General features: G+C 38.6%; 1 protein-coding gene across 1 annotated transcript in view; it reads left to right on the plus strand.

The window, feature by feature from the left end:
* Positions 1-12996, plus strand: part of LOC126424629 (uncharacterized) — a 117073-nt gene that overhangs the window by 67886 nt on the left and 36191 nt on the right. The window lies entirely within an intron of this gene.

Here is a 12996-nt window from a genome sequence, read left to right on the forward strand (position 1 = left end):
TCCGCAGAATAGGTGAGGAAAGGAGCACGCAGAGAATGCTGACGCAAAGAAGGGACAGGTTGATAGGACATGTGTTACGAAACCAGGAGATATCTTCCATGGTAATAGAGGGAGCTATAGAGGATAAAAACTGTAGGGGCACAAAGAGATTGCAATTCATCAACAAATAATTGAGAACATAGGGTGCAAGTACTAAATGCTCTACTCAGAGATGAAGAGACTGGTACAAGAGAAATTTGTCACAAGTCACATCAAACCAGTCGGAAGACTGATAACCTCCCCCCATGCCCTCACCCCCACAAAACCTTCTTGAACTGTCAGGTATAGAATGTATTAAGAGAGCCCCACGTGATGCTGCGTCACCTGAAGGAATTTTTCCCCTTTCAGTATTCAGGTACTGTTGTTCAGCAACAACTGGTGTCTGGATATCCCGTACTGTCTTGAGATCATCAACTAGAACAAGCAGAATAGTGTGAGGGTTCTGCAGGATAAAATAAGATAACTTATGCCCCTGCAGAACTCATGTCCTCCTCATTTTTCAAAACATAACTATACACATACAGCTCAATCATACTTCAATGACTAGTCATAGACTTAAGAGTAAACGTTTGATTTAGATACAGTACACTTTGCCAAGGCAAATGATCTTGAATGACTGACTCTGTGCAACATTCAGTTGACATTCTTGTTGATACATCATTGTTAATGTTGATCCAAGGAAGGCTTCTGCTGAAGTATTCCTCTGAGTGGCATACGGTTTTGAGGTACCTCGGCTTCACCTGTACTGATGTCACAATTGGAAAGTCTTTCTTTTTCATCCCATCTTGTAAGTCTCCACTGACCAGGGGTTTTCAGTGACTTTTCCATAACTCTTGTTTATCGAGGTCACAATACAAACTCTGACTACCACTCATGTGGGACACTGAATCTATGTACTGTGATCTTTTTTTAAATTACAATAATAAATATTTAAGAAAATATTTTCTTCTCACTTGTTTCAAATTAGGAAACTAGAAGGTGGTGTATACTTTCCTCCGGTACTCAGTAACAGTATCATAAACTGTGAGAAATCAAGTCTGTATATTTCCATGTGTCTTTCATTCAGTCTCTTACTGTACAGGGTAATTATAAAGTTAAGAAACATTTCAAAAAATTGGTATAGATAAATGACCAATAGCAATATAACAAACAAACTTTAAATTTTTTTTTTACAATGTTTGTAGATGTTCTATATGTAATCCTTTATCACACGGCACATATCCACACAGTAGTCCAATTCTGCTCATACCCAACCCAGCGTATCGAGACTGACAGTAACAACAGTTGCTGTGATGCAGGGTTGCAAGTCTCTATGATAGAGCTGGAACATAAACAGTGTTCTTGATGTAACCCGACAATAAAAAAATCAAAAGGCATCATGTTTAGTGACTGTGGCAGCTGCTCGACTAGCACCAGCTCAGCAGCCTATCCACCAACAGGGCAATGCATCATACAGGTAGTCTCGTACACAATTGTGGAAATGGGAATGGGCACTATTTTGTTGAAAGATGGAATCCTTGCTATGGATTCCAGATTCCAGTTTGTGGTCTGAACCACAACTGCAGCATGGAGAGATAGGTGATACCATTAACAGTTTCCTCAGTGAAGGAGGGTCCATCTGGACACAGCACGGAAGGTGTTAACTTTCTCGGAATCCTGGCTTGACAGTTACTTGTGGATTCTCTGACCCTCATATGTGTGTGTTGAGTCTGTTGACCTTTCTGAAAGATGGTAAGTGACTTTATCACTAAAGATTAATTTGCTTTCTGTCATTTTTGAGATGGTTCTGCATATCAATCCAGAACTCTAGATGACACAGTTTGTCGCCATGGCTTATAGGAATTGCAATTTACCCAGCTTCACTCGTAATCAGTTACAAAGTATTTTCCACTGTATATCACTCCATTATGCTGTTGTAAATTGGTAGTGTGTTGTGAAACTTGCCCAAAAAGCTCTTTACACGCACACTACCGATTGGTAACAGGCAAAGTCCAGCACACACAATGCTTTCTCTGCCTGGTTCTCCACCGTTTTGAGCAACTACAATTTCGCGGCACACCTTTGAAAACAACTTGGAGAGTTTGTCTTTCAAGTTCTGTATCATTTGTTACATTACGTTTAGCCATTTACATACACTGATTTTTTTAAATGTTTCGTAGGCATTATAGTTACCCTCCTCAATACATAACAGCAGCTTCTGTATAATACGAGGGTGAGTCAAATGAAAACCTTAAATATTTTTCTAAAAATTATTTATTGTGCAGAAGTGGTACAAAGCTGTATCACTTTTCAACATAATCTCCCCCAAGCTCAATGCAAGTCTTCCAGCACTTACAAAGTGCATAAATCCTTTAGAAAAAAAAATCTTTTGGTAGACTGCACAACCACTCATGCACCGCGTGGCGTACCTCTTCATCAGAACGGAACTTCTTTCCTCCCATTGTGTCTTTGAGTGTTCCAAACATATGTAAATCACTTGGGGCAAGGTCTGGTGAGTATGGTGGATGAGGAAGACACTCAAAATGCAGGTCTGTGATTGTTGCAAGTGTTGTACGGGCAGTGTGGGGCCTTGCATTGTCATGTTGCAAAAGGACACCTGCTGACAGCAATCCACGTCACTTTGATTTGATTGCACGCAGCAAATGATTTATCAGGAGATCTGTGTATAATGCACTTGTGACAGTGGTCCCTCTAGGCATGTAATGCTCCAAAATGACGCCTTTTTTTGTCCCAAAAGAGAGCCATCATAACCTTCCCTGCTGATGGTTCTGTTCAAAACTGCTTTGGTTTGGTGATGAGGAATGGCGCCATTCCTTGCTCGCTCTCTTCGTTTCCGGTTGGTGGAGGTGATCCCAGGTTTTGTCCCCAGTAACGATTCTTGGAAGGAAGCCATCACCACCTCGTTCAAAGCACCGAATCAGTTCTTCACAAGCATCAACACGTCGTTCTCTCATTTCAGGAGTCAGCTGCCATTGCACTCGTCTTGCAGACACTTTGTGAAACTGGAGCACATCATGCACAATGTGGTGTGCTGACCCATGACTAATCTGTAAACATGCTGCAATGCCTTCTTTATACTGATACTGTGATGGTATGTGTGCATCTGCACTATGCTGCCACCTACAGGCCATTCTGCACGCTGTTTGTAGCACGCTTACCAACTTACAGGATAACAGCGTGAAATTTCCATTTGTTGTTACAAATTTAAGGTTTTCATTTGACTCACCCTCATATAAATACTAAGAAACTGTGCATCGTGATAAACTCAGGACCACAGTTTTTGCTAACACTTACTCGGTATTTAAATATGATGTACTATTTTAGGGAAACTGGAGAAAATTAGAAATTATTTAGATGATAGAAAATTTTAGACTAATGGAAAGGGAACACCAAAGATCACTATTTAGGAAAAATGAAACACCCCCAGTCCCATGCATTTACATATAAGAAAATGTAATTATTATGGAAGGAAAAGTTAAATAGTAACAGTCCTTGCTGTCACTCATTATGAGTCTGTGAATTGTGAACTGTGGTTTATTTGTCTCATAACACACACAATCTAAATCATTTGATTGGGGTACAGGAGACACGTCAAATTGTGGTAAAATTTCACCATAAACAAAGAACAGCTGAAGTTAATGAACACCATCATAATAATAAAACAATTTTGTTATATATACATACAATAAAATGTAACACTTAATTACCCCTTGCTCAAATTATCATTTCATCCTCTATGAGTTCGTCTGTTGACTAGTAGCATTTCTCCCACAGAATCTGCTGTAGCCTCGTTTTTAAAATTTCTGGCTTCATATTAAATATGTGTTTGCCCATTAACTAGTTATATACTGTCATCCCCATATACTGTGGAGTCTGTGCATAATTTCAAATGGTGTGTGGGTAGCATAAAATTCCCAGCAGGGGAATGGCAGAAAGTGAGTAAGAACTAAGAGATGTGGACAGCGACATACGGAGGTTTGGCTCGAGATCCGGGAGACTTGCATGGATAGCCAAAGTGGTTAAGGTGACAGCTCGCATTAAGTGGGAGGTCTGGGTTCAGGTCCCAGCCCAGAAAAAAATTTAATGTGCTACTAATAAACTGTACAGCTGTTGTGTAATCCTATTTGCAATTTGTGAATGCATCTCTTCTATTTCGTATGGCTGTGGATTGTCAGTGACATCTTCTCTGCATGTCTGAAGGACACTGTAAACTACAGACACTGCAAATCTATATAGGCCTATTGGAGATGAGGGTTGCATTGAATGAAATATTGTTAATGTGTTACGACACATAACATCACATCTGGCAACTCTCTCTTTCTTGTTTCCAGACTTACGTGTAGCCCTGTGTCTAGGTTAGGCTAGAGAGTCAGTTTTGAGAGTTGGTGAAACCAACATGTGTGTCATTATAGGCTGATTAAAATTACTCGATAGTTGACATTTCACACATTGGTGCTGTTTTCTGCCAGTCAGAGTGCTCCACATCACGCTCGAACCACACACCGTTGCCAAACTGCCACAACAGTTGGTCAGTCAGTTCCAGTTCCTTGTCCGACATTCTTTTTTGATATGTTTCAATCCCAAATCATGGGTCTGGCACTTTTATTTCGTATTACATCATACATGATAACCACACACACACACACACACACACACACACACACACACACACACACACACACAATCCAATGAAATACGTACATTTTATACTGGATACTTCTGCACAAGACAGGATTCAGCATCACATATACTGTTATCATAATCACATAGATCAGCTTACACTAGATAAGCTTTGCATGACGTTGTATGAAGTCGAATTTTTGAAGGCTACAGTTCATCATAGTGATTAGTTCACTACAGTCATAAATATAACTACTAAATTCACTGTTGTAGCCTAGCACAATGGTTAGTGTACAAACATGATGTGCAGAAGTTTCGAATCTAGTCAAAAGTAGAGTTTTTCTTTAGTCAGTTAATTGGTTTAAATGTAATTGTTTAATTTCTAATTGTAAATGGTTTAAATGTATTTTGTTAATTTTTAATTCTTCGCTGTGCCCTTTTCATCTTCATATTGACTTCTTTATTTGTCCTTATTTTTTCTTCCTATCATTCTTTTTTCTTCTGTATCTGCCTGTGTCACCTATAATCTGCAACCAAGTGCCAACAAGGACAGTGCATCGGTTGGTAACATGGCAGCTCCTGTAACCAATGTGAGGATAATTTCAGGTAACCAATGACTGCAAGAAATTAGTTTACTTTTAGCACAGATTGTTTTCTTTCTTGAGTTTGCTTGTAGAGGTTAGCATAATCTCCGTGATCAAAGTGAACATTTTAGTTCTGCCACAGATTGTTGACCACAATTTTCTTGGATACGTAACACATCACGAAGTTGTGGTTAGCTTAGGAAATGAGTTTAAATTCAGGGCTAAAAAACACGTTGTCTGCCGCAGTTCAGTCATTGGTCACTTAAAATAAGCTGTCGACAAAGCATCTCACATTTCCGATACACCTCACAGTGTCCACTTTCAATATTGCTCCACACTACACATGAACAGGATTTGTGAAGTGACCCACCATGTTTATGTGTCATCTGTAACCAAGCGGCACCCGATGTGGCAAGTGACAGGTGTAACTATCAAGTTATTTTAATCTGACTAGAGTTACATTAACATTCTTGAAGAAAACTCCTATCAGATATTTTCAGGATTTTAATCAGTGTGATTGAGAACAAGAACAGCCTTGCTTAAAATTCCTCTCACTGTGAAGGTGCTGTTAGTTTGTCAGTTCTTGTTTAGGTTTATTTATTTATATAAGACTGTACATTGTACAAAATATGTTCGACGATTCCTTAATTACTAGGTCTACACATTTTTTAAAATTTTTTACACACATCATTTTAGCAAGAAGTAATATTACACAATATTTTATTACTTTATACAATTTACAAACACAATTGTAATCGGCACTGCGGTTTTTTATTTCTAGATGCTCTTTACTGTACAGCAGTAGTGTGTGACAAGTGATCCATCACACTTAATCTGAAATTGTTTCTGGTCATTATATTTGTTTTGGATTTGGATAATGCATTATACTGTTTGTTACTGGAATGGACTATACCTTTCTTTAATAATGCTGTGTAAATGTACAAAAATTTATTTGTCTTGAGAGCTATCTGTGCACTGACTTGCGTATTTGAAAAATTGCTATCATAGTTATTTTGAATCTGTCATTACATATGGGATAATTTTCTGGTGAAGTTCAAGTAGTGTATCACAAATACTGAAACTCCAAAAGAAAATTGTCTGATACATGAGTACTGCACAGCAAACAGTCTTGTCACCCATTATTTTGGAAACTACAAATCCTAACTGTTCTCTCCATATACATTTATGAAATGTGTGTAAGTTCGGAGGATATACAGAAATATGGAATGTCCCTTATTGTGGTTTTGAACAGCACTGGTTTCCAAAAGAAACTGAATTTCCTTACCATTTGTTGTGAGAAAATAGTTTGAGTTCCTGGAGAATTTTACATTTTCTATTAACTTAACATTAATAGTAATTCTTTGTGCTGACCATGAAGATACACTATGTGATCACAAGTATCCGGACACCCCAAAAACAAATTTTTTCATATTAGGTGCATTGTGCTACCACTTACTGCCAGGTACTCCATATCAGCGACCTCAGTAGTCATTAGACATCGTGAGAGAACAGAATGGGGCATTTCACAGAACTCCCGGACTTCGAACGTGGTCATGCGATTGGGTGTCACTTGTGTCATACATCTGTACGCTAGATTTCCACACTCCTAAACATCCCTAGGTCCACTGTTTCCAATGTGATAGCGAAGTGGAGATGTGAAGGGACATGTACAGCACAAAAGTGTACAATCCGACCTCGTCTGTTGACTGACAGAAACTGCTGACAATTGAAGAGGGTCGTAATGCGTAATAGGCAGACATCTATCCAGACCTTCACACAGGATTTCCAAACTGCATCAGGATCCACTGCAAGTACTGTGACAGGTGGTAGGGGTGAGAAAACTTGGATTTCATGGTTGAGCGGCTGCTCATAAGCCATACACCATGCCGGTAAATGACGAATGATGTCTCGCTTGGTGTAAGGAGTGTAAACAGTGGAAAAATGTTGTGTGGAATGCCAAATCACGGTATACAATGTGGAAATCCGATGGCAGAGTGTGGGTATGGTGAATGTCATCTGCTAGCGTGTGTAGTGCCAACAGTAAAATGCGGAGGCAGTGGTGTTCTGGTGTGGTCGCATTTTTCATGGAGGGGGCTTGCACCCCTTGTTGTTTTGCATGGCACTATCACAGCACAGGCCTACATTGATGTTTTAAGCACCTTCTTGCTTCCCACTGCTGAAGAGCAATTCAAGGATGGCAATTGCATCTTTCAACACAATCAAGCACCTGTTCATAATGCACGGCCTATGGTGGAGTCGTTAAATGACAATAATGTCTGTGTAATGGTCTGACCTGCACAGTGTCCTGATCTGAATCCTGTAGAACATCTTTGGAATGTTTTGGAACTTCGTGCCAGGCCTCACCAACCAACATCAATACCTCTCCTCAGTGCAGCACTCCATGAAGAATAGGCTGCCATTCCCAAATAAAACTTCCAGCACCTGATTGAACATATGCCTGTGAAAGTGGAAGCTGTCATCAAGGCTAAGGGTGGGCCAACACCGTACTGAATTCCAGCATTACCAATGGAGGGTGCCACGAACTTGTAAGTCATTTTCAGCCAGCTGTCCGGATACTTTTGATCACCTAGTGTAGTTCTGCAGTCATTTTCTGTGTGTGCGTTGTGATATAATGACAAACTCTACGTATGAGGGGATCTTACGGACTGGCTCACTTTGATTTTCTTCATACGTACAGGATTTGAAGGTCAGTGGCTGGACATGAAGTTTCTAAAACAGTATGATGCAATTTAAAAAAAAAGAAAACTAGAATAAATCCTCTGAAAGCTAGATTTTCAATCACAATTAAGTACAAACATTTTTAGTTTTATTAACACAAATCCCAGAAGCTGAGGCCTTACTATAGAAATCCAGAAACTGTGAAAGTTGTAAGTTTACATGTCACTGGCACATTTATTTCACTTTTGTTTAAATATTGTATTTATTATCAAGTGGAAACAGTAATTAACAAATACTGAATCATAATTTTTAATTAAAGATAGACCTTCCTAGTTTTAATCTCCGTTTGCTTGAGTGTAAATTAAATTTGGTAAACATGCAAAATGCATTGTTGTGAAATTAGTTATATATATCAATAATACTGTTCATTCTTCAGAAATTTTTGTGCCAAATTTTAATTTGTTTTGAATACTTGGATTTTCAAGCAGTTTGCAAGTGATTATTAATTGAAATGGAAAGATATTATTTTTATTATAAATTGCAATCAAATATTCCTTAATTAATGTTTCCATTTCTTAATAGGCATAAAATATAATTAAAAGTTGAAAAAAAGAGAAACTACCTACAAGATTCAAACGTATGTCTCCACAGTTACTGAACTAATATACTATGCACTCAGCTCCTGGGAACTGTTTTAATAAGCTCATAATATTTAGAACTTAACAGAGTTTTTTTAAAATGAATCAGTTGTTAGAAGGGGGCTGTGACAGCACATAATTTTGGCCAAGTTAATTTCCACTATGATTTGGGCCACTGTTGGATTTTTTAATAATATCTCATCCCCCATTGAATGTGTGCCATGAACCACCTAGTACCAAAGTGGTGGTTACTGAGGCTCACAATATCTACAGATTAACCCTGCATCACCGTGTATATCAGGAGCGGACAGCCACTGGAGCCTACTACTGCAATTTCTTGCAATATCACCTTTGTCCCCCACGGAGGAGAAAGCAGCAGAATTTTCTAGCACTGCATCGTATCACCCTTCATGACAATGCATGATGCTACATGGCGAACGCCATGTAGGAGCTCCTGTCTACTTGGGGGAGGGCGGTATTGGACCACCCACCATAGTCAGTGCAATTATGATCTGTTTGCCAAAATGAAGGATCCTCTTTGTGGTGCAACCTACAACAGAAGAGAAGACATCATACGTGCCATAAAGCTTTCCTTGTGAGACATCGACAGAGATGGACTATGTACGACACCTTACATCTGCATGGAGGAAGGTGATAGAGATTTGGGATGATTATATTGAGAGCATGTAAAGACATGGGAAGTGTCTTACAGTGGACTTTTGGAAAACAGGCGAAAACCAGCGATTCACAGGAACTGTTATGATCTGTTGTCAAAGAAAGCGTTGCTATTGCATGACAATGTCAACCCGCACATTCCTCACCACACCATTGAAACCTTAACACCACATTACTGAAACCATTAAAAAATTGGGTTTTGAACTGCAGGAACATCCTCCCTACAACCTAGATCTTGTTCCCACCAACTTTCATTTGGCTGGGCTACTCAAGTATGCTCTACCAGGTTGTTGATTTTCTCCAAATGTGGAAGTGCATAAATTGGTATAAAAGTAGCTTTGCAACCAACTAAAAACCTTCTTAGTGTGAATACACAAGCTTGCGGACCACTAGACCAAGTGCACTGAAAAACAAAGAGAATCTGCTAAAAAATAATATGCATGTCGAAGCACCACTTTTTTTGTAAGTACATTGTAGAATTGACTCTCCCATATTATTTGTCTGGTGAGCTTATTCAGGTACCACATATTAGTTCTTTTTCAGTTATTTCTGTTCTGCTTTCCATATTGTGTATCTATAATATGATCATTGTACAAAATCATCCAAGAAAAGATAAATACACTTACATAATATTGAAAATTAAACTACCCAACTACCCCCCCCCCTCCCCCCCCTCCCCAATTCCAACATAGATGTGGTCATCAGGTATACTGTACAGGTGGCTGTCCACAAAAACAGAATAAGTGAGAGGAAAAGCCTATGTTTAGGTCCTGTACGCAGGCTTGTAAGGTCACAAAATTGTTGATACTTAAGTTAATATTTCCTAACGAGACACTCACAGGCAATGCAAATTTATCCACTCTTTGTAATTCACTTATTGTAAAATATATATATATATTCCATTTTAAATGCACTATTATTTTAATATGTTTCATATTGCTGTTGGTGATGGCAGTGTCTTGAATTTTTTGTCCTTGGTGATCCAGAACTGAGTGAGGTGGCACTGTAGTTAGCACACTGGACTTGATTTCAGGAGGATGACTGTTCAAATCCGCATCCGACCATCCAGATGTAGGTTTTCCGTGATTTCCCTAAACTGCTCCAGGCCAGTGCTGGGATGGTACCTTTGAAACAAAACAGCCGATTTCCTTCCCCACCCTCGAATATATTCTGAGCTTGTTCTCCTTCTCTAATGACCTCAATGTCAACAGTAAATTAAACACTAATTATTCTTCCTTTTGTTTTTTCTGTGGTGATCTGGTGTGTTTCCCCTGCATACCCTGGTGTTTTGATTCTCACTCATAGCAATGAATCCATGATTCATCATCAATGACTAGCCTGGTCAAAAATGAGTTGCCTTTCATCTTGAAGCAGTTGAGTGTGCACTGGCACATGTGAACATGTTTCACCTTGAATTCTTCTGTCAGCTGCTTTGGTACCCATCACATAGAACCCTTCAGAAGCCAAGTTCATTGAGGATGATTTGATAGACAGAAGCGTGACCTCTGTTCAAAGAAGACCCTTCTTATATTGGTGCTACACAAAAGTGTAGATAATTTTTTACTCCCCAACATGACATCTTGGTATCGCACAATATTTTCATGTTATCCCGCATTTTACACATACCACACCTTCTGCTGGGAGTTGCAAAGCCAAATCAGGTTTTATTTTTGTGTGTGCTAATAGAACCACTTCCCCAAGTCACCCTAGCAGCTGGAGTCTGCACAGCCTCAACTCCTTTCAACTGACACAGCACTGTTACCCAATACAAATAACAGAATACTTTTGACGGCAGAGGCTGCATAAATTACAAAAATAGTGCTTATGATTTCTTATTAGTAGGTTCTTGAATGCTTCTGGAATTTTTGCTAATGTCTTTCTCTGAGACATCTTACCCTGAAATGAGCAGTATGCTGCATTGTAATTGAAACAAACAGCTGTTGGTTCCAGTTCACTCAGACTGACTGCTGAAGTTGGTACAGAGTCACACTGAAAACAGTTCATCACCAGGAAAGTAATCCATCACACATTGAAAGCTTATAGCCCAATATATAAGAAACAACACTATTACTCTTATTGCTATCTTCCTAAAAAAATGTCCAGGGGTAAATATGTTTTGTAAAGTTTCAATACTGTCTCTTGAATGCTTCTGGAATTTTTGCTAATGTCTTTCCCTGAGACATTTGCAGAGCAGATGTGACATGACAATTCCGTTAAAATGTGAAAGTAAGGAAGAACTACAGCAATAATTAACTCCCATCTGTGAACAGGCCTTAGAGGCCCAACAGTACTGACCAACCGCCATGTCATCCTCAGTTCATAGGCACACAGGATGACGACATGGAGAGGCGTGTGGTCAGCAAACTGCTCTCCCGGCTGTTGCCAGTTTTTGTGACCAGAGCCACTAGTTCTCAATCAGGTAGCTCCTCAAATGGCCTCACAAAGGTCGCTCCCCTTGCCAACAGTGCTGGGCAGACTTGGACACCCATCCAGGAGCTAACCAAGCCCATTTCCCTCTATCAGCAATGAAGAAGGTATAACAGTACAACAACTAAATTCCTAGGATCTGATGGGAATTGGTGTTACCACTGCAACAAGGCCCTTGGCACAGTAATAATTAGACACAGTCATAAAACAGCTCAGCAACTGGGCACAGAACAATCTGCTTTTACTGAATAGTAAAAAAGCTGTCACATGAACTTTCACAATGTTCCGAACAAGGATATGTACATTCCATTTCTCTCTATCAACAATGAATAAGGTATAACAGTACAGCAACTAAATTCTTAGGATTATGACTGCAAAGCTATATAAAATGGAATAAGCATTTAGATTATCTTACCACAAAATTGAGCAAGACCTGCTGCCTCCTTTGCTCACTAAAATTCTGATGTAGCGAAAAAACAGAAAAGAGTGTTATCATACCCAAATTCGTTCTCATCATAAATATGGGGTCACATTTTAAGCTAACTCTAAAGCACCAATCGTCACATTCAAACTGCAAAAAAGGGCCATTACAATCGTGTATGGATGCAAATCTAGAGATTCATATAAAGCTCTGTATGAGGTCTTTGGTATTCCTCCTTCACCATGCATCTACATTGTGGGAACTCTTACATTTTTTAAAATAAGTGTAATAGAAAAGGACAGTAGACTGCAAAAAAACTGTGATATAACAAGCAATTTACAAGATAAAACAAAAACTTACATATGACCCAAATCAATACATCCATGTGCCAAAACTGTACTTCCTGCATGGGCATTAAATTTTATGAAAAGATTCTCACACGCATAAAACAAAATATTGAGGTCAGAACCACTGGAAAATCTTTAAAGTCATCTTTACAGGATCACTACTTGTAATCTGTTGAAGAACATTTAAATGTATTATTTGTAATTTTAAATATGTATGCATATAAATTACCTTCATCTGTGTAGATATTAATTGACTTGTCCAATGTCTTATAATAAACTGCTTTTGTGCTATCCTCAAACTGAGTTACATCATCACCTCCTGCCAAAACTTTTGGCACACAGTATAACCAAAGATATGTGTTACTTATAAAGACTTATGTAAGTTAACAAATAATTACCATTGTAATCATTTCAATAATTTAATATTATGAACATTAATTTTGTAAAATAAAATTACTTTTATATCTTCTCTGTTCTGTGTTTTAATTATAAAACATCATTAAAAAGTTACTAATAGCTGGTTAGTATGGATGTGACAGAATCACACGCATAATTTGTTACTTATG

Source organism: Schistocerca serialis, chromosome 10, assembly GCF_023864345.2.
Source record: "Schistocerca serialis cubense isolate TAMUIC-IGC-003099 chromosome 10, iqSchSeri2.2, whole genome shotgun sequence".
NCBI lineage: Eukaryota > Metazoa > Arthropoda > Insecta > Orthoptera > Acrididae > Schistocerca > Schistocerca serialis.